Source organism: Rhinatrema bivittatum, chromosome 3 (assembly GCF_901001135.1).
Source record: "Rhinatrema bivittatum chromosome 3, aRhiBiv1.1, whole genome shotgun sequence".
NCBI classification, from domain to species: domain Eukaryota; kingdom Metazoa; phylum Chordata; class Amphibia; order Gymnophiona; family Rhinatrematidae; genus Rhinatrema; species Rhinatrema bivittatum.
Genome location: NC_042617.1, coordinates 83,354,352 through 83,374,798, shown reverse-complemented (window position 1 = coordinate 83,374,798; position 20,447 = coordinate 83,354,352).

Genomic DNA, 20,447 nt, shown 5'->3' with positions numbered 1-20,447 from the left:
TTTTGAAGGTGTAGTGTACCAATGACCCAGATCACTATATGGTGGATATTGTAAAACCATGTGTGGATCATATGATGGTACTTGAAAAGCTGAATTAAGCTGAAGAAACAGAAAAATAACTCATCATATTTTGCTTTTATGTAGAGCTTCCGTTACAAAAAGTCAATGGGGACACAAGGAGCTGACAGTGTGGTATGGATCTGCATTCATTTAAAATTAATGAAATGAATGGAATTCATTTGTTTATTCATGAGATGACATACAATTTAGTCCATTTGAAGGATGTCCCCAAAATGAATGGAACATCCCACAAATGGAATATATCCCATTCGTTTAATTTGTTTTGGTCCTCATTCATTCCTATAGGTCATTGAAGTATATTGGTTCATAGAAATTATTACTGTAACCAGCAGCCAGCCAGCCATCCTATCCCTCTTGGCATAGCAACCAACCCTTCCCTGTGAGTCATGCGTGATCTCACAGCATTGACATAGGGGCCGATGCAATACAGTGCGCTCAGCTGAGCACACTGTTTATCCCGCAGTCAGCCACGGGATAAATAGACACTAATCCACCCCTAATGCAATAGGGGGATTAGCGCCTATTTAACGTGCGTCCGACGCGGAGTGAATGAGATAGCACTCATCACATGCAAATGCATGTGAATGAGCCTATTACTCAATACGCTCAGATATTAACGCCTGCCTGGAGCAGGCGTTAATAGCTGAGTGTATTGAAAAGAAGAACAGAAAGGCAGAAAAAACTGCTTTTTAAAAGTAAAATAAAAATAAAAAATAACTCGGCAGACCGTCAAGTTATGAAGACCGACACCAGTAAACTCGGCGTTGGTTTTCATAAGCAGCCATTTGCCAGTAATGAAAATGGCCACTGATAAACTCGGTGGCCATTTTTATTACTGGTAGACAGGCAAATTATGAAAACCGAGGCTGAGTTTACCAGAGTCGGTCTTCATAATCAGCAGCCGTGGCAGGTCGCATTAGGAAGGAGATGCTAAGATCGCGCAAGCGCCTCCTTCCTAGCGCGACCCCCTAATTTCCATAGTGCATGGCGCCCCCTTGCGGGTGCCATGCGTGAATGAAAAAAGTGGGTGATGAAAAGTCAATGCCTGCTTTCAGCGCACATTATTCCATCAGCCCCATAGACTGGTGGGCACTGGGCAGGACTTGTCTTGGCAAGGAGATCCAATTACACTGATCCTGGAGTCTAGGCATGTGTAAATAGTACTGTACTGCACATTTCATTTAAGACTTTGTTCTGGAAGGAAATCTTTTGAGATCTGCCCTCACAGAGTGCTCTCATGTTTGTTCAAAACTTTAAAATTCACTTCAGCTGTAGATAAAACCTGTTTGGAAGTCTGCTGCTACATAAGAATACTGTTGTACTGTGGTCTCACTACTGAAATAGTAAAACATAAAACTGTGCCAGTACAGATTGTTTTTTGTTCTCTAGTTGTGCAGTGGTACTGCTGTGCCTGTCCTGTCCAGTGTAGTTAATAGCACTGCAGTGCTCACTGTGAGAATGTAGCAAGCAGAAGCAGCATACCAGTTTGGTTGGTACAGCCTGTGATCATTGACAGAGAAGGCTCCGATGTGTACTAGTTTACACTAGCATGACATTGCACATTGTATATGTGTGCGACTGGCTGTATAGTTCTCCACATTCATACACAGAGTGGTATAATCAGTGATGTACTGTATAGAGCACAGCTACAGAAACACCCAATAAAATTTTTATTATCCAAATCCATAGTAGTCACTCAGTGACAACTTAGTTCCATGGTGTCAGGGGAAGGCAGAGTCTGAGGAAAAGATGTTGGAGGCACTGGCAGCAGAGGAGGTATTAAGTCAGGGAATCCTGTACCTAAATTAAAAAGGGACCTTTTTCAAATAAAAAATGGAAAGAGAGGCTCTGGCTTGCAGCTGCAGCCAAAAGAAGTTGAAATTTGGAGATGATGTGGCAGAACCACCTGTTTCTTTTTCTGTTGTCTTGGAGGTGAAGGAAAAGGTGGCAGAGATATCCAAGGCAGCAGATGGTAGCAGGGCAGTAAAAATAGCAGAATTGTGACCCTTTAAACCAGCCAGGATGAGCCTGCCACTCCTTCTCCAAAATACTTCTATCTCAATATTTAAGATTTTTAGGGCCGGGGGTCAGGGCCAGTCTCTTTCCTTCCTCACTCCCTATTCTCAGTTCCTATCTATTTTATGAAATCCTTTTTTTTTCTCCAGAGTTCCCCCTCCTACCCCCACCCGAACCCTTTCATTCCCACCTCCCCATAACTTAAATTTAAGTTTTTCTTCAACTTGTATCATGTTAGCATCTTACTATGATCTGGGCCTAGCGCTTCTGCCATCGCTAGGCTGCTACAATGGAAGCATACATTTTCAGTGTAGCTCCTAGATGCACTATGCTGGAAGCCGGCTAAGTCTAAAGTTATCCAGGTAATCATAGCCAAATAACTTTATACATACATGGCGATATTCAAAAGAATATCTGGTTATGTTTAAAATTATCCAGCTATGGGTAGCAGGACAACTTTAATCACGGATATTCAGTCGGGCATTTATCCCACTGAATATCCAAGACAAGATATCTGGCTAACCTTAGCCAGATAACATATCCACTAAATGGCCTATTGAAAATTGGGCTCATATAGATGATGTGTTTTTTTTCTGAGAAAAGCAGCTAAAAACATATGGAGCTGGTTGACTGGCTTATTCCAGCCATGATCTTTAGAGGTGTCTGGAAGGTGCTAGTGCTAAAAAGACCAGAGCTATAGTGACCTTGAGGTATACTGGCAAAGGGTGTCCTCTCTGGCTGGAAGGGTGCAAATCTTGCTCTAACTGCTGGCATAATTATAGTATGAATTCTTTATTGAACCTGAACATGGTTTGCTCCTCAGACAGATCTAAAAACTGTGCACTGGTCCTGAATACTGTCTGTAAGGGGTACCTTCTCCTCCTCCTCCTCCTCCTCTGTCATCTCTTTGTCCTCAACCATTATGCCACAAGTATCCATAAGTTTATTATTGTCATTTTGGAATTAATTTCTCATGTCTCTTAGCCTTCCAGTATGCTGCAGTCACATTCACTGAACACCCCCCCAGTATGTCTCAGTAAGCTACAAACACACTGACTCACTCCCCTATATGCCCTGACCTGTCCCAATATGCCCTAGTAACAATACACACACAGATACCAATCGCCTATGGATTACTGTGCCATGCACTATTTATTTATTTATTTATTTATTTATTTATTTAAGATATTTTTTATACCGTCGTTCAGTTATATGCCATCATAACGGTTTACATATAGGCATGTATAGAAATGTAAAAACATTTATTGGGTAATACTTCTATCAGAGTGCCAGAAAAGGTCCGGCTACATAGTTTCAAAAATAAAGTATCTAGATAAATACCATGAATCTTGTCCAATTATACTGTTTGTACTGTATATTTTATTTACAATTAATGGTGAAATAGTAACATAATAAAATATGTAGATATTTTAATTATGAGCTGTGTGCTGATGTTCTGTTGCCTGCTTTATTTTTCCATTTCTCCGTTCTCTTTGTAAAACGTTTTTTGAATAGTTTAACATTTTTCTGCAGTCTAATTTCGAGGGGCATGGTGTTCCATAGTATCGGTCCTGCTAATGATAGTGCCCGCTCTCTAACGTGTCAGTCTTGCTGACCTAACTGAAGGGATGGTTAGGAGGGCTTTGTTAGCCGATCTGAGATTTCTCTGAGGGACATGTGCGCACAGTGATGTGTTCAGCCACTCTGCTTTTTCATCGTTAATTAGTTTCTGTATTGTGCATAGTGTTTTGTAATGTATCCTTTGTTCTATGGGTAGCCAGTGTAATTTTGCTAGGGTTTCAGTAATATGATCACTTTTCTTTTTACCAGTAAGTATTCTTGCTGTAGAGTTTTGTAAAATTTGAAGTGGTCTTATAGTTGTGTATGGTAATCCCAAAAATAGTGTGTTACAGTAGTCTGTTAGGGATGTGCAGAGCAAACGTTTATGTTCATAAGTCCATAAGTCGAAAGGGGGTCCCATTTGCGGTCAATATGGACATATGGAGAATTCCATAAGTTGAGTCTATGTCCATATGTGCAAATAAAAATTTAAACCCCTCACCCTCCTTAATCCCCCCCCCCAAGACTTACCAAAACTCCCTGGTGATCCAGCGGGGAGTCAGGACGCCATTTCTGAACTCCTTTGCGAGGAGCACGTGACGTCGGTGCCACGTCGGAGTGACGCGGCGTCATGTGATTCCCCGCGGGTTCGCTCCGGGACCCTCGTTGGGCCCAAAAGGAACTTTTGGCCAGCTTGGGGGGGCCTCCTGACCCCACCAAGCTGGCCAAAAGTTCCTTTTGGGACCAACGAGGGTCCCGGAGCGAACCCGCGGGGAATCACGTGGCCCCCCCAAGCTGGCCAAAAGTTCCTTTTGGGCCCAATAAGGGTCCCGGAGCGAACCCGCGGGGAATCACATGACGCCGCGTCACTCCGACGTGGCGCCGACGTCATTTGCTCCTCGCAAAGGAGTTCAGAAATGGCGTCCTGACTCCCCGCTGGATCACCAGGGAGTTGTGGTAAGTCTTGGGGGGGGGGGGATTAAGGAGGGTGAGGGGTTTAAATTTTTATTTAGGATCAACAATCGCGATTTCCAACGTATTCAACATAGCTATGTTGAATAAGTTGGAAATCCGATCGTTTTCGCCTCATCACTTTTTTAAGTTAAAAAAAAAAAATAAGTTGCGTTTTACATTTAAGTTCAAAACGAATTCACACCCCTATAGTCTGTGCTAGCAAATATTAGTGCATGTAACACTGTTTGAAAGTTTGTTGGTATTAATAATGGTTTTAGTCTTCTGAGGACCATAAGTTTGGCATAGCCTTCTTTTACTTTTAGAGATACGTGTTGTTTCAGGCTTAGTTCCGTGTCAATAATTGTACCTAGGTTCCGTAATTTCTCGGCTAGTTCTATTTTCTGATTATTTTTTTAGCATAATTGGATTTTGGATGATCTCAATGTTTTTTCATTCTAAATGTAAGAATTCAATTTTTTCAGTATTAATAACTAGCTCTATTTGGTTTAGTAATTGTTTGATTATATCTAAGTACATGTTAGCTAGATTTAGGGTTTTTTCAATTGAGTCATCAATGGGTAGCAATAGTTGAATTTCATCAGCATATATGTAACGTACGATTCCCAGGCTGGCTAGTAAGTGGCACAAAGGAAGTAAATAAATGTTGAAGAGTGTTGCCGACAGAGCTGATTTCTGTGGTACTTCTGTTTGTAGGCTAATTTTTTCTGACATCACATTTTTAATCTGTACTTGAAAAAATCTGTTATTTAGATAAGATTTAAACCAGGCAATTGTGTTGTTCTGTAGTCCTATTTCTTCTAGTCTTTGTAATAGTATCTCATGATTTACTGTGTCAAAAGCTGATGACAGGTCCAATAGTACAAGAATGTAATGTTTCCCACTATCAAATCCTCTCAGAATGTTATCTGTCAGTGATAGCAGTAGTGTTTCTGTGCTATGTTTGCGGAACCCATGTTGTGAAGGATATAGTATATTATTGTTATCTAAATGTTTGTCTAGTTGTTTTTGTAGTTTTTTCTATTAGTTTTGCAAGTTTGAGACAGGTCTGTAGTTGCTTAAGATAAGGGTGGGGGGTTTCGCTATTTTTCTTCTTTATAATGGTGGTTTTTTTTTGTTGAAATATTTTTCTTAGCACATAAGAAAAGTTAACATATGCACAAAACAAACCGTGTATATCACATGATAACAGCTGTTAACAGAATAAAAGGTTATTAAGACCACATTTTGCATGTGAATAGAATAGGAAATATACATAACTGTAACATATGCCATGTTTATTATGAGCAAAAAATTGCAATATATGTAGGAATAACGAAATGAAAAGGGGAAAGAAAAGAAAGCAAGACAGAACCTTAGTGGTGAGACAAAGGAGAGTAGGGGGAAGAAAATAGAGAAGAGGAGGAAAGAAATGCCATAGGCTATTGAACCTCAGAATCCATTCCTATTGAAGGAAGAGGAAGAGTAAAGAGAGCAGTACCACACCTTATCTGAGTTGTATGTAATCGTTAAGAGGCTTCCACACCGTACACCAGTTGCCCAAACGGTGGAATTTGACCGCCATAGCTTGTTCATATTTGCTGAACATGCAAACCGAGTTCCACCAGAGGTGTTCAGATAACCTTTCGCAATGTTTCCAATTGGCCATGATGTTATGAATTGCAACAAGGAACAAAAAATCAAGTAATTTACAAGATTCTAGGGAAAGTCGTAAAGAACTATCAGCTCCTCTTAAGATGATGATTGAGTAGGAGAGCGGTTGAGTAATTTGAAGAATCGTAGAAGTTGTTTTCCACACCTGTTCCCAAAATTGAAACACTAGTGGACAGTAGTAGAGCATATGCGAAAGGGAACCAGAAACCCCATTGCATGACCAACAATTATGAGAGGAGAGGAGACCCGCTCGGTGTAGCTTCCATGGGGTCCATGCCGCCCTATGTAAAAGAAAAAAGGAAGTTTGTGTCAAGCTAGAGGACAGGGAGATACATGTGGACACATGCCAGACGTAGTTCCATGCAGTCCGATTCGGGGGGCTTGAAACGTCCGTATCCCAGACAGAGTAGAGTCCTGCAAGTGAGCATGGATAGGAGTTAGCCTTAATGATCTTATATATGTGGGAAGCCAAATGACCTATCGGTCTATACTGCCGATATATTTCCAATAGATATGGGACGGGATTGTCCTTTAGGGCTGGGAATTTGACAGTTCTCAACGAATCACGTAATTGGAGCCAAGAATAATATTGGGAGGCTGGGAGGTCAAATCGTTCCTGAAGTTGAGGGAAGGATATTATACTCATGTCTTGAAGAATGGAAGACAAAAACCAGATCCCCTTAGATTGCCATAACCGCCAGTTCACTGAACGACCATCGATAGTAATCAGCGGATTCCGCCAAATAGGAGCATACCTGGAGGAGTACCATGAACAATGATCAGCAGCTCTGTATCGATCAAAGACTAAAAAAGCTTTATGTGTGGATCTTAAAATAGGATTATTGGCATGTTTGCGTGATAAAGGAACCACTGGGAAAAAAAGTCGATGGGTAGGGATACAGGAGCTGGTGTTCCATGGCCATCCATCTGGGTGAGTCGGATTTATCCGCATCAGGGAGGAAATAATATTGCCCTTGTTGGAGAATAAAGGCAAGATGATATGAGTAGAAATCAGGGAAGTTTACTCCTCCATTTGGAGGGGTAGATTTCAATTTAGCCAGGGCTATTCGAGGTGCTTTATTATTCCACAAAAAATGAGTGAGGATCCGGTCTACCTGTTTATAAAAGGAGATAGAAAAAAAAATGGGGATCATGGAAAGTACGTAGGTGATCTTAGGAGCTAGGACCATTTTTATGGTATCCAGTCTGCCCCACCAGGATAAGTGTAAAGGGGACCATTTAAGAGAGGTATCGCACAGTTGTTGTAATATTGTGGCTTCGCAATTAGTTAGTGTGGATTCTAAGGAGCTCTGAAATTTAATACCTAAATATTTAAGTCTATTAATGACCTTGGTTAAGGAAAAATGAGAGAGATCAACAGTTGAACCCAGTAAATTAAGAGGCATAACCTCAGTCTTATGCCAATTAACTTTGTAGCCAGAGACTTTCGAGTAGCGAGAAATAAGAGCGAAAAGAGATTGCAGAGAAGTCTCAGGGTGGAGGAGGAAGAGAAGAACATCATCAGCATAAGCAGACAATTTGAAAGTATCAGTACGAATCGTAATACCATGAATAGAGTCAGACTGTCTTATAGCCAGCAAAAGGGGTTCCAAAGCCAGGTTAAATAAGTGTGGGGAGAGGGGACAGCCTTGTCTCATACTTCTCTGTAGTGGGAATGATGGAGATTTCAAATCATTAATATATAAGTAAGCGGTAGGAGAAGAATACAAAAAGGAAATCCAGGACAAAAATGTGGGACCAAATCCAAACCAATGAAGGGTCGAAATTAGAAAGGGCCATTCCACCCTGTCAAAAGCCTTTTCTGCGTCTAGTGAAATGGCTACTGCAGGGTCAGAAAGGGTAGAGGCATACTCTTGGACTTGCAGAAACAATCGTGCATTATTGGAAATCAGGCGATTCCGAATAAATCCCGATTGATCCAGATGTATCAAGGTACCCATTAAGAGAGATAATCTAGTAGCTAAAATTTTTGCGAAAATCTTATAATCAGTATTTAAAAGAGAAATTGGTCGATAATTGGCCACATCAGAGGGATCCCGACCTGGCTTTGGCAACACCACAACACATGCATCCGTAAAATGTGAAGGTACATTAAATGAGGTAAGTAGTGCAGAAAAATACGTATGCAAATGGAGATTAATGTCCCTCTGGAATGCATAATAGAAGTCAGTAGTTAGTCCATCGGGGCCTGGCGCCTTTCCTTTCGATAGAGAGCTGACAGCCGAGGTGATTTCCCCAGAGGAGATTGGCGCATCGAGAGTGGCAGCTTGAGCAGATGTCAATGAAGGGTGAGAAAGAGAGTCTAGGAATTTTTGAATGTTCACACGAGAAGAGGAGGATTCCGACTGATATAGATGGGCATAAAAGTCGCAAAAAGTGTGCAAAATGTCCGTGTCTGATGTAAGTATCCGAGAGGATGGAGAGCGTATCGATGTGATGCGTTTCTTTTCTGATTTCTTCTTCAAATAAGAAGCCAAGAGGTGACCACATTTATTATTTTCAGCATAGTACGTCGCTTTGGAGCGTGAAAGGTTGAGTTGTATTTGGGAGCTCAGCAGTAGATTATATTGATATTTGGCCTTCATGAGGGATGACAAATTCAAAGAGGTGGGTGAGGCCATATGAGCTTTTGTTAAAGCAGCTATTTCATCATGAAGAGATTGTAGTTTGGCGTTCTGAAGTTTTCGGGCATGTATAGCGTAGCTAATAATTTCACCCCGAATCGTCGCCTTGAACGCCTCCAATATCGATGTAGTGGCCACGTCAGGAGTGGAATTAAGCTGAAAAAATTCTTGTATTTTAGGTTGAAGAGTAGCCATAAAGTTGGAGTCCTGTAGTAGAGAAGAATTAAAGTGCCATTGATGGTCTATGACAATCGGGGAGGTCAGAGCCAATTGAATAGTGACTGCTGCATGATCCGATATGAGAATTGGGCAGATGGTGGCCTTCAGGATAGTTGAGATGAGAGAGCCAGATACCAAAAAGAAGTCGATTCGGGAGTAGGATGCATGTGGAGATGAATAAAAGGTGTAATCCTTCTCGAGTGGATGAAGAAGACGCCATGGGTCCGAGAGACCAGAGGTCTTAATGAAGTGCTGTAAAAGTTTGTTAGATTTGGAGATGTGGAGGCGAGCAGTAGTCTTCTTATCAAGGAGTGGGTCCAATGGCTGGTTGAAATCTCCACCGATTATTTGAGCCACCGGGAGTAGGGCAAGAAGCTGAGCAAAGGCTGCAGTGAAGAATGCAGGGTCATCAGAGTTGGGTGCATAAATGTTAAGAATATTGAAAAGCTGCTGAGCTATTTTTATTTGAGCCACAACCCATCGACCTTCTATGTCAGATAGTTGGTATAATATTTGTGCGTCTAGCCGCTTGTGCAACAAGATCATAACTCCATGTTTTTTGTGGACGGCCGGGCTGTGTATAACCGAACCTACCCATTGTTGTTTCAGTTTCAGTGATTCGGATGCTGTAAGATGTGATTCTTGTATTAGAGCAATGTCCGTATGAAGAGATTGCAAATAGCTTAATATCTTTTTGCGCTTGATAGGATGTGAAAAGCCTCCTATATTCAGGGAGGTAAAAGTAATATTGTTGATCGAGGTCGCCATTTTCTCAAATCATCTTTGAGGTGTGGTATGCTCGAGAAGGAAAAAGAAAAATTAAGGAGTCCAATATATTGCAAAGTGGGAATATGAGAAGTAGCCATGACTACTGTGCTCCAGAAGGATAAGAGAAAGATAGAAAATATACCAAAAAAGAAAATCAACTGGCATCCGAGCAAGATGATTGCCAAAATGGCTAATAGCCATCTGGCAGAATCAATATGTAAAGTAGGCTCTTAAGGGAGTAGATGAGCCTTGCTCAACAGGGTGAAGCCGGAGGATGGAGTTATATATGCAGGAAGCCACTTTATCCGTCTGTTAGGTGGAGGGAGGTACAGTATGATATTAGAGAAATAATACAGTTCCTTTAAAACCCTCAAAAAAAAGAGAAAATCGACCGCGGGTACCCTAGTATCAGTGGTAGTTACCTTTTATGCAGGCAGTCAGTCAAATGCAATAAGTCTGTCATTGCTGCCAACTGGATGCGACCTATTTAGGTCCGTAGTTGAGGCAACGAGTGAAAAGGTGAAAAAGGAATCAAATAAAAACGTGGATTGTAAGAAAGTCAGGTAACCATATCAGTAGCGCGTTCTATAGCGAGCAGAAATTCCTCCAGTTTCGCTGGTTGCAGGTAGAGTTGCGTCTGGTTTTGGTAGGTGACTTTCATTTGAGCTGGATACAAGAGACCATATTGAGCCCCAATCCCCTTCAACCGGGGTCGGTAAGCTAAAAAACTTTCCTCTTTTGGGCCGTCGCTTTAGCGAAATCCGGGATGAAGAGAATATCCCTGCCTTGGTAATGAATCGGTGCCCTCGTTTTTGCCGCAGCTAGTATCTCCATTACCTGAGGGTAGCGAAGAAGCTTGAAAATGATCGGTCTTGGGTACTGAGTATTGCGAAGAGGTCTAGCTGGAATCCTATGGGCCCGTTCGATTTCAAAGGCTTGTGTAAACTTTATTTGCAAACACTTAGGGATCAAGTCACACAAAAACGCAATCAAGTCAGCGCCTTCAGCCCCTTCTGGTATCCCTAACACTCGTAAATTATTCCTACGGTTTCTGTTAGCTAGATCTTCCATAGCTTGTTGAAGCTGCTCCATGTCTGTAGTCAAGTGAGGGATTGACGCAGTTGATATTAATAGTGAGGAAGTTTGCGATTCCACGTCGTCCAATCGAGTTTGAAAAGTGGCGATTTGCTGAGACATACTCTGTAAATCACCTCTAATCGCTGTAGTAGCTTCTATATTATGTTGTATTAAGTCTTTCAAATGTTTTATCTCTTGTAAGACTAATTCAGCTGACGCCATGTTTTTGGAGGCCACGGGTTTCTCCGGTGAGGGTGGATCTTGTTTAGCCCGTTTAGAACCGGCAGAAGCCACAAAGGCCGCTTCGATTTTGCCCGCTTTGACAGAGGACATATTCCGCTGATCCGCAGTCGACAGCAGTTCCGTTCCAATTCGGAAAAAAGGTTCACAAGGAAACAGTGATACTATTCGGCGGAGCCCTGGAGTCAGGCAGCCATCTTTGTCGCGGCTCAAGAGCGCCCCCCTTTATAATGGGTTTGATAGATGCTCCTTTAAGTATGTTTGGTATTGATCCTTCCATTAAGGATAAGTTTATGAATTTTGCTAGTATTGAGGAAGCTATGCTAGCTAGTTTTTTAATTCCAAAGCAGGCAGGGTGTCAATGTTGTGTGGGGCAGGATTTAACTTTTTTTTAGCATAATTTCTACTTCTAGATTTGATATTTCGTCAAAAGTTGACCATTGCGTGACGTCTCTTTTGTGCATTTAAATTTCTTGTTTTGTTGAGTTTGGGATTTTGGTTCTTAATTTTGTAATTTTGTGTTGCGGGTAGCTGTGGACCCTTGGGCTGGTCTTTGCAGAGTGAGGTGGAACAATGCTCTGCTGAGAGGGAGGAGACCAGCGGGTGAAGACAGGTGTCATGGAGATCCGAAGTCTTCACCCTGGAAGCCTGCGGACCCCCCAAGAGGAGCTCGTGAGGTCCCAAGCCGCTGGGACTTAGGAGATCACTGGGACCAGAAGAGACTTCACCCTGGAAGTCTGAGGACCCCCCGAGAGGAGCTCATGAGATCCCAGACTGCTGGGACTTAGGAGATCAAACGTGGGAATGAAGAACAGTCCGAGGTCGAGGCAGGCAGCAATAAGAAGAAACCAGGAACAAGCCGAAGAAGGATTAGGAGCCAGACGACTGCATCGGAATCAGGAGTCCAAGGACCAAGAGCTGGAACAGGAACAAGACGCAGCAGCAGGTAGTCATGAAGGGAACCTCGTTGCAAGGCACAGGAAGGCTGCAGACACCGGCTTATATCTTAGCCGGCGTCTGACGTCATCAGAGGGGGCGGGCCGCGGTCCGGCGGGAAAAGCCCTTTAAATCGGGCTTCCCCGCACGCGCGCGTGCCTAGAGGGGGAGAAGTCAGCTCGGGAGGTTTGGCGGCGTCTCCCTCATGGAGACGCCACCGGGAGAAGGCCCGATCCGGGCCCTTAGGCTGCATGTCTTGCTGCCGAGCCTCTGAGGAGCCCGTATGGCCCCAACTCCTCTGCGGATGCCGCCAAGTGGCGAGAGGTAAGGGCCCGGTCGCAAGCCTTGCGACCGGGACTGCAACAGTACCTCCCCTCTTAGGCCCCCTCTTAGAAGGCCCAGGTTTACCTGGATGATCACAATGGAATTGATGAAGCAGAGACTTGTCTAAGATGTGCCGAGCAGGCTCCCAAGTGTTGTCCTCGGGACCACATCCTTCCCAGGCCAACAGGTACTCCCATCGTCGCTGGTGGAAACGGACATCAAGGACCTCCCAGACTTGAAAGATGGTATCCACAGGTACATCCAGATCGTCCGGCTCTGGAATCCTACAGTGATATCTCTAGAGAATGAGAGGTTTCAACAAGGAATCATGGAATACATTATGTATGAGCAAGAGACGTAAACGGTAGGATACTAGGCCCACTCTTTCAGCTACCCAGAATGGCCCAAAAAGCATGGTGCCAACCTCCGGAGGGGGGTTCGAAGGTGTATATTCTTAGTGCTGAGCCACACTCGATCTCCCGGAAGGAAGACGGATGCAGGTTGACGGTGTTGGTTAACCCATTTCTTAGTGGATTTATCTGCTTTGGACAGTTGAGTTTGAATGGAGAGCCACAGGTTATGCATCTGACGAGCAGAAAGTTGAGCTGCAGGTGAGATATTAGACATAGGCAGAGGCAATGGTGGCTTGAATTGTTTCCCGAACACTGTCAGGAACGGAGACTTGCCGGTAGTAGAGTGAGTGTGGTTGTTATAGAATTCGGCAAGGGGTAACAAACTCACCCAGTCTCCCCCTCTCTCATGGACAAAGGAGTGGAGAAAGGTCTTTAAAGTGCGATTGGTACGTTCTGTTTGTCCATTGGTCTGTGGATGGAAGGCAGTCGATAAACTGAGTTGCACATCAAATTGCTACACAGTGCCTTCCAGTAGCGAGCTGTAAACTGGGGGCCTCGGTCCGAGACTATGTCTTGTGGAAGCCCGTGAATATGGAAGATGTGTGACACGAAGATTTGAGCTAATTCCGGTGCTGAAGGTAGCTTGGGAAAAGGGATGAAATGTGCCATCTTGGAGAAGCGGTCTACCATTACCCAGATGACAGTGTTTCCCTCTGAGACTGGCAGATCTACCACAAAGTCAGTGGCGATGTGTGTCCAAGGCTCTGTGGGTATAGGAAGTGGCTGTAACAGCCCCCTGGGCTTTCCCACCAGAGGTTTCTATCTGGCGCAGGTGGCACAGGAGTTGAAATAGACCCGAACCTCTTGTCTTATCGTGGGCCACCAGTATAAATGGTTGAACAAGTCAAGTGTTCTTTCACGACTGGCGTACCCACTGATCATGGATTCATGGGCCCAAAGTAATACCTTCTTTCGGGCGTGCCTAGGTACCACTGTCCTTCAAGAAGAGCTCACCGAGGTGTAGGACAAAATCACTCTTGCCGGATCTAGGATGAATTGCGGTCGCTCCTCCTCCTCCTCAGGCTCAGCAGCACGAGATAAGGCATCTGCACGTACATTCTTGGGTGCAGGTTTGTAACGTAGCACGAAGTTAAACCGATTAAAGAACAACGACTAACGTGCTTGCCTGGGATTCAACCATTGTGCTTGGCAGAGAAACTCCAAATTCTTATGGTCCATGATGACCGTGATGGGATGAGCGGCCCCCTCCAACCATTGCCTTCACTCTTCAAAGGCCAGTTTGATTGCTAAAAGTTCCTTATCCCCTATTCTATAGTTACATTCTGTGGGGGGAGAAATTTTTAGAAAAGTATGAGCATGGCAATAATTTCCCTGAGGGGTTACTTTGACTCAATACTGCCCCCACGGAAATATTGTGGGCATCCACCTCTACTATGAATGGACGGAGAGGATCAGGGTGACGTAAGCAAATGTCCTGTACAAAGCTTTCCTTAAGAGTTTTGAATGCTTGACCCCCCTCCTCTGACCAGTCCACAGCATCGGCTCCCTTCCTCGTGAGAGCAGTAAGTGGAACCACCTTAGACGAGAAGTGAGGAATGAAATGCTTGTAGAAGTTTGCAAACCCTGGGAGGCTTCTAATCCTCTGGGTTGCGGCCAGTCCTGAATAGCGGTGACTTTGCCAGGATCCATCAAGAAACCGGTAGCGGAGACTATGTATCCCAGAAAAGGAAGGACTCTTGTTCAAAGAGGCACTTCTCCAGCTTAGCGTATAAGTGGTTGTCGTGCAGGATTTGAAGAACCTGTTTGACATGTCGCCAATAGGATTCCAAGTCGCGGGAAAAGATCAGTACGTCATCAAGGTACACGATAACTGAGGAGTAGAGATGTTCTCGTAGTATTTCGTTCATTAGGTGTTGGAAGACGGCGGGTGCGTTGCATAGGCCGAAAGGCATAACGATATATTCATAATGCCCATCCCTGGTGTTGAACACCGTCTTCCATTCATCACCCGGACGAATACGAACCAAATTGTAGGCCCCTTGTAGGTCTAGCTTTGTGAAGATCTTGGCCCCTTGTAAATGGTTCTAAAGTTCGGGGATCAGTGGAAGGGGATAGAGATCACACTTGGTGATAGCATTTAGGCCTCTGTAATCGATGCAGGGTCTTAGGGAGCCATCCTTCTTGCCTACAAAGAAGAAACCTGCTCCTGCAGGGGACTTTGAGGGCCGAATGAACCCTCTAGCCAGGTTTTCGGCTATGTACTCTGACATAGCTCATGTCTCAGGTAGCGATAATGGGTACACTCTCCCGCGGGGAGGAGTGGCTCCCAGGAGCAGCTCAATAGTGCAGTCAAAGGGGCGGTGCTGTGGCAAAATCTCTACTCTTTTCTTTGGGGCGGATTTTCAGAGCCCTGCTCGCGTAAATCCGCCCAAAACCGGGCGGATTTACGCGAGCAGGGCCCTGCGCGCCGGGAAGCCTATTTTACATAGGCCTCCCGGCGCGCGCAGAGCCCCGGGACTCGCGTAAGTCCCGGGGTTCTCGGAGGGGGGCGTGTCGGGGGCGGGCCCGGTCGTCGCGGCGTTTCGGGGGCGTGTCGGCAGCGTTTTGGGGGCGGGTACGGGGGCGTGGCTACGGCCCGGGGGCGTGGCCGCGCCCTCCGTACCCGCCCCCAGGTCGCGGCCCGGCGCGCAGGAGTCCCGCTCGCGCGCGGGGATTTACGCCTCCCTCCGGGAGGCGTAAATCCCCCGACAAAGGTAGGATGGGGGTTTAGACAGGGCCGGGCGGGTGGGTTAGGTAGGGGAAGGGAGGGGAAGGTGAGGGGAGGGCAAAGGAAAGTTCCCTTCTAGGCCGCTCCGATTTCGGAGCGGCCTAGGAGGGAACGGGGGTAGGCTGCGCGGCTCGGCGCGCGCAGGCTATACGAAATCGATAGCCTTGCGCGCGCCGATCCAGGATTTTAGCCGATACGCGCGACTACGCGCGTATCTACTAAAATCCAGCGTACTTTTGTTTGCGCCTGGAGCGCAAACAAAAGAAGGCTGTTCGCGCTCGTCTGAAAATCTACCCCTTTGAGAAGATGTCAGCAAAATCGGCATAGACTGTTGGAAGCGCCACCGAAGCAAGTAGAAGCGGTATGCCGGGTGCTCGTGGAACTTGTAGACAGTTCTTGAAACAGTAAGGGCTCCACCCAGCTAACTGCAGAGTATCCCAGTGGATTACCGGAGAGTGTTGCTGCAGCCATGGTAGGCCAAGAATTACCGGATGAACGGCCTTCTCCAGAATCAAGAAAGAGATCCTTTCGGAGTGCAGAACTCCGGTCTGAAGTAGGAGAGGTTTCGTGGAAGCGGAAATACTTGCCAGCAGTGGCATTCCTTGGATTGAAGTAATCCATAGCGGAGTCTTGCAAGGGAAGACAGGAATTTGTAATTGTTGCACAAGGTCATTTAGAATGAAGTTCCCGCCTGCCCCGGAAGGGCGAGAGTCTCGAAGGAGCCACCAGGGTACTCTAAAGTGACAGGGAAGGTACATTGAGGAGCAGCAGTAGCATAACCTAGGAAAAGCTCCCCGGGACCTCCTAGGTTCGAGCGTTTTCCGGAAGTTCCTTGCACTGAGCCAGGAAGTGTCCCTTCACCCCGCAGTAGAGACATAGGCCCAGCGAGCGTCGACGTTGCCTCTCCTCTACTGATAGAGAGGTGCACCCCAATTGCATCGGTTCTTCGGCAGGGACATCTAGAAGCGCTGGTTCTTGGCTTGACACCGGGGTCTTGGGCTTAGAAAACGTGGGCGCAAGGGGCACGGTGCGCCGGGACGACCCTCCTTTGCCCGCTGCTGTAGCCGATGGTCGATCCTGCCAACTAGGTCAATCAGGTAGTTGAGATCGTTGGGAAGATCCCGGGCCACCAATTCATCCTTAAGCCGAGATGCTAGCCCCTCCAGGAACAGGCCCTGAAGACTGTCCTCGCGCCATCCAACCTCAAGAGCCAGTGTCTGGAAGTCGATGGCGTAATCCGCCAAGGAACGAGACCCCTGCCTCAGCAGTAAAAATTCAGAGGTGGTGGTAGCGAGTCGTGCTGGTTTGTCGAAGGCCTGCTTGAAGCTAGTTAGAAATTGTGGCAGGTAGTTGAATAGAGGGTCCTGCCGTTCCCACATGGGAGAGGCCCACAACTGCGCCTTCCCATCCAGAAGGGACAGGATGTACGCCACCTTCACCGAGTCTGACGGAAATTGGTTGGGCAAGAGCGAGAACCTGATGAAACACTGGTTGAGAAAGCCACGAGAGGCCTTGGCTTCCCCAGAGTAGCGAGGCAGAGTTGGCAATTGCATTGGCGTCTGGACGCTTACCACTGGCGGGGGCAATGGTGCGGGCTGAGGCTCTGGAGGTGTGGCATCCAGTCGATTTGCCAGATGCTCCACTGTGGCCACTAGGACATCCAGACAGTGTTGTTGTTGCAGTAACCATTGGGCCATGCCTGGAATGGCCTGAAGCCCTGATAGGTCCGCTGAGTCCATGGCCTTGCAAACTGTTGCGGGTAGCTGTGGACCCTTGGGCCGGTCTTTGCAGCGTGAGGTGGAACGATGCTCTGCTGAGAGGGAGGAGACCGGCGGGTGGAGACAGGTATCACGGAGATCCGAAGTCTTTACCCTGGAAGCCTGCGGACCCCCCGAGAGGAGCTCGTGATGTCCCAAGCCGCTGGGACTTAGGAGATCCCTGGGATCAGAAGAGACTTCACCCTGGAAGTCTGAGGACCCCCAAGAGGAGCTCATGAGATCCCAGACCGCTGGGACTTAGGAGATCAAATGTGGGAATGAAGAACAGTCCGAGGACGAGGCAGGCAGCAATAAGAAGAAACCAGGAACAAGCCGAAGTAGGAGTCAGGAAATCCAATTGAGGGTCGCAGGAGGAAGGAACGGCAGGCATGAGACTCAGGAGCAGGAGCAAGGTACCGGGAGCGAAGACAGGACCGGAAGCCGGGAGCAGGATCAGGAGCCAGATGACTGCAGCAGAATCAGGAATCCAAGGACCAAGAGCTGGAACAGGAACAAGACGCAGCAGGTAGTCACGAAGGGAACCTCATTGCAAGGCACAGGATGGCTGCAGACACCGGCTTATATCTTAGCCGGCGTCTGACGTCATCAGAGGGGGCGGGCTGTGGTCCAGCGGGAAAAGCCCTTTAAATTGGGCTTTCCCACACGCGCGCATGCCTAGAGGGGGAGAAGTCAGCTCGGGAGGCTCAGCGGCGTCTCCCTCTTGGAGACGCCGCCGGGAGAAGGCCCGATCCGGGCCCGTAGGCCGCGCGTCTTGCTGCCGAGCCTCTGAGGAGCCCGTACAGCCCTGACTCATCCGCGGACGCTGCCGAGTGGCGAGAGGTAAGGGCCCGGTCGCAAGGCTTGCGACCGGGCCCGCAACATTTTGTCACTGAAAAATTGTACTATGTCATTACACCTATTCTTTGGAAGGATCTTGGGAGATTCTGTTTTATCGTTGGTGAAATCTTTAATCTATGTTAAATAATGCTCTTGGATTGTTTGCAAATTGTTCTATTTTATTGCTGAAGTATTGTTTCTTTGTGTCAAGCATTACTTGTTTATAGTAGGCTCGATGTTTTCTGAATTTAGTCAAGTTCTCTGTTGTTTTATCTTTTTTCCATGCTTTTTCTTTTTTTCTCAGATTTCGCTTGACTTCTTTTATCTTTTCGTTATGCCATGGGTTTAAATGTTTAGGTTCTTTGATGCATATGTATTTTATGGGGTTTATTTCATCAGCTATTTTTTTGGTAGTTTCTAACCATGTTGTTATTGTGGAGTCGCAGTTCTTACAGTCAATATCTGTTAATTTTTCTTCAAATTTGTTTTTTAGTATTTCTGTGTTATAAGTGGGACAAAACTTAAATTCATTTGGTTCTTTTTTTTTGTTTTTCTTGTGGTATTAGTTATTTAATAGTTGATTGAATGAGAAAATGATCTGACCATGGGATTTGATTGTAGTTTGTATTTAAGTGTTCAAAGAAGCTGTGGTTGATAAATGTTAGGTCTAGTGAGTGTCCTGCTTTGTGTGTGGGTTTGTCTGTAATTAGTTCGAATCCTACTGCAGTCATTAGATCAATGAGGGCATGATTTTAAAAAGCATTTACTCAAGTAAAACTGGGTTTTATACATGTTTTATACATGTAAATACGCTTTACTCGAGTAAGTGGGCTTTTGAAAATTGCTACGATATAGGTCATTGAATTGTCCATAGGATTTACTCGCATAAGTGCACTTTACTCGAGTAAATGGCTTTTGAAAATTGCTGCAATAATATGTTACATTTATGCTCATAACTCCTTTGAAAATTACCTCCTTAGGGGTAGATTTTAAAAAGCATTTACTCGAGCAAAACTGGTTTTTGCTCGAGTAAATACACTTTACTCAAGTAAGTGGGATTTTCAAAATTGCTACAATATATGCCATTGAATTGTCCATAGGATTTACTCAAGTAAGTGCACTTTACTCGAGTAAATAGCTTTTGAAAATTGCTACGATAGCATGTCACATTTACATGCGTAACTCCTTTGAAAATGACCCCCTTAGTGTCTGGCATGTGTTTGATAATGGTTGGATGTCCATGTGAAGAATAAATCCCCCATCACGATGGTAGGTTTTAATGTGTTTAGGTTAAGCATAAGGAATTCAATTAGTGGGGAGATGTTTAGTTCAAGGAGGCTCGGTGGACAGTACATAAGGCATATTTGCATATTGTCTGTTTCGAAAATTGCAATTTTGTGATTCCTTTGTGGTGTGGTTGGTAAAATTTTGCACTTGAAATTTTTTTTCAGTGATTAGTAGTAGGCCTCCCCCTCATTTATTAGCTCTAGGGATTGAAAATACATCGTCATTTCTATGTGCTATTTGGTTTGTTAGGACTGTGTCTGATTTTTTTAGCCATGATTCTGTGATTGCAATGAAGCTTGGTTTTGTGTCATAAAGTAGGTCTGTGATTATTGGGAATTTTTTTTGTAATAGATTGAGCATTCACTAGTATGAATGTTATCATTAACACTTGGTTCATTATTACGTTGTTTGTATTTGTAGTTCTTAATTTCATTTGTAATGAATCTGTCTCTGGATTTCCTAATATATTTATCCCCATACTTACCTTTGTTTGTGCAGATCTTGATTGTATGTGTTACCTGATCTTCTCGTTCTTTCTCCATGTTTGTAATGTCCAGCTTGGGTGTGTATATTGTTCTTTTTTGTCCTCAGGGTGTTCTCGGGGTGTATGAAGGGGGTTAAAAGGGGCCTGCCCCTTTTTTGCACTCCTTCAGCATGTGATGCTGGCGTGCAATGCCTCCAGTCTCGGAGCGGCTCTTTATCTCCCCCTTGGCGCGCTTTTCTGATGTCAAGGTCATCAGCAGCATCAGCCAAAGGGGAGGGGCTCAGGGCTTGCTTCCGGGACCGTCAGCGGGGGACGCAGCGTCTGTAAAGAAGAGAGAGAGAGAGAAATGATTAAAAGGCACAGCAAAACTTAAGGAAAGCCTCAGGGTCTTCTGTGAGGCAGCGGCAGGCACATCCTGCTTCTGGTCTCGGAGCGGCTCGTTATCTCCCC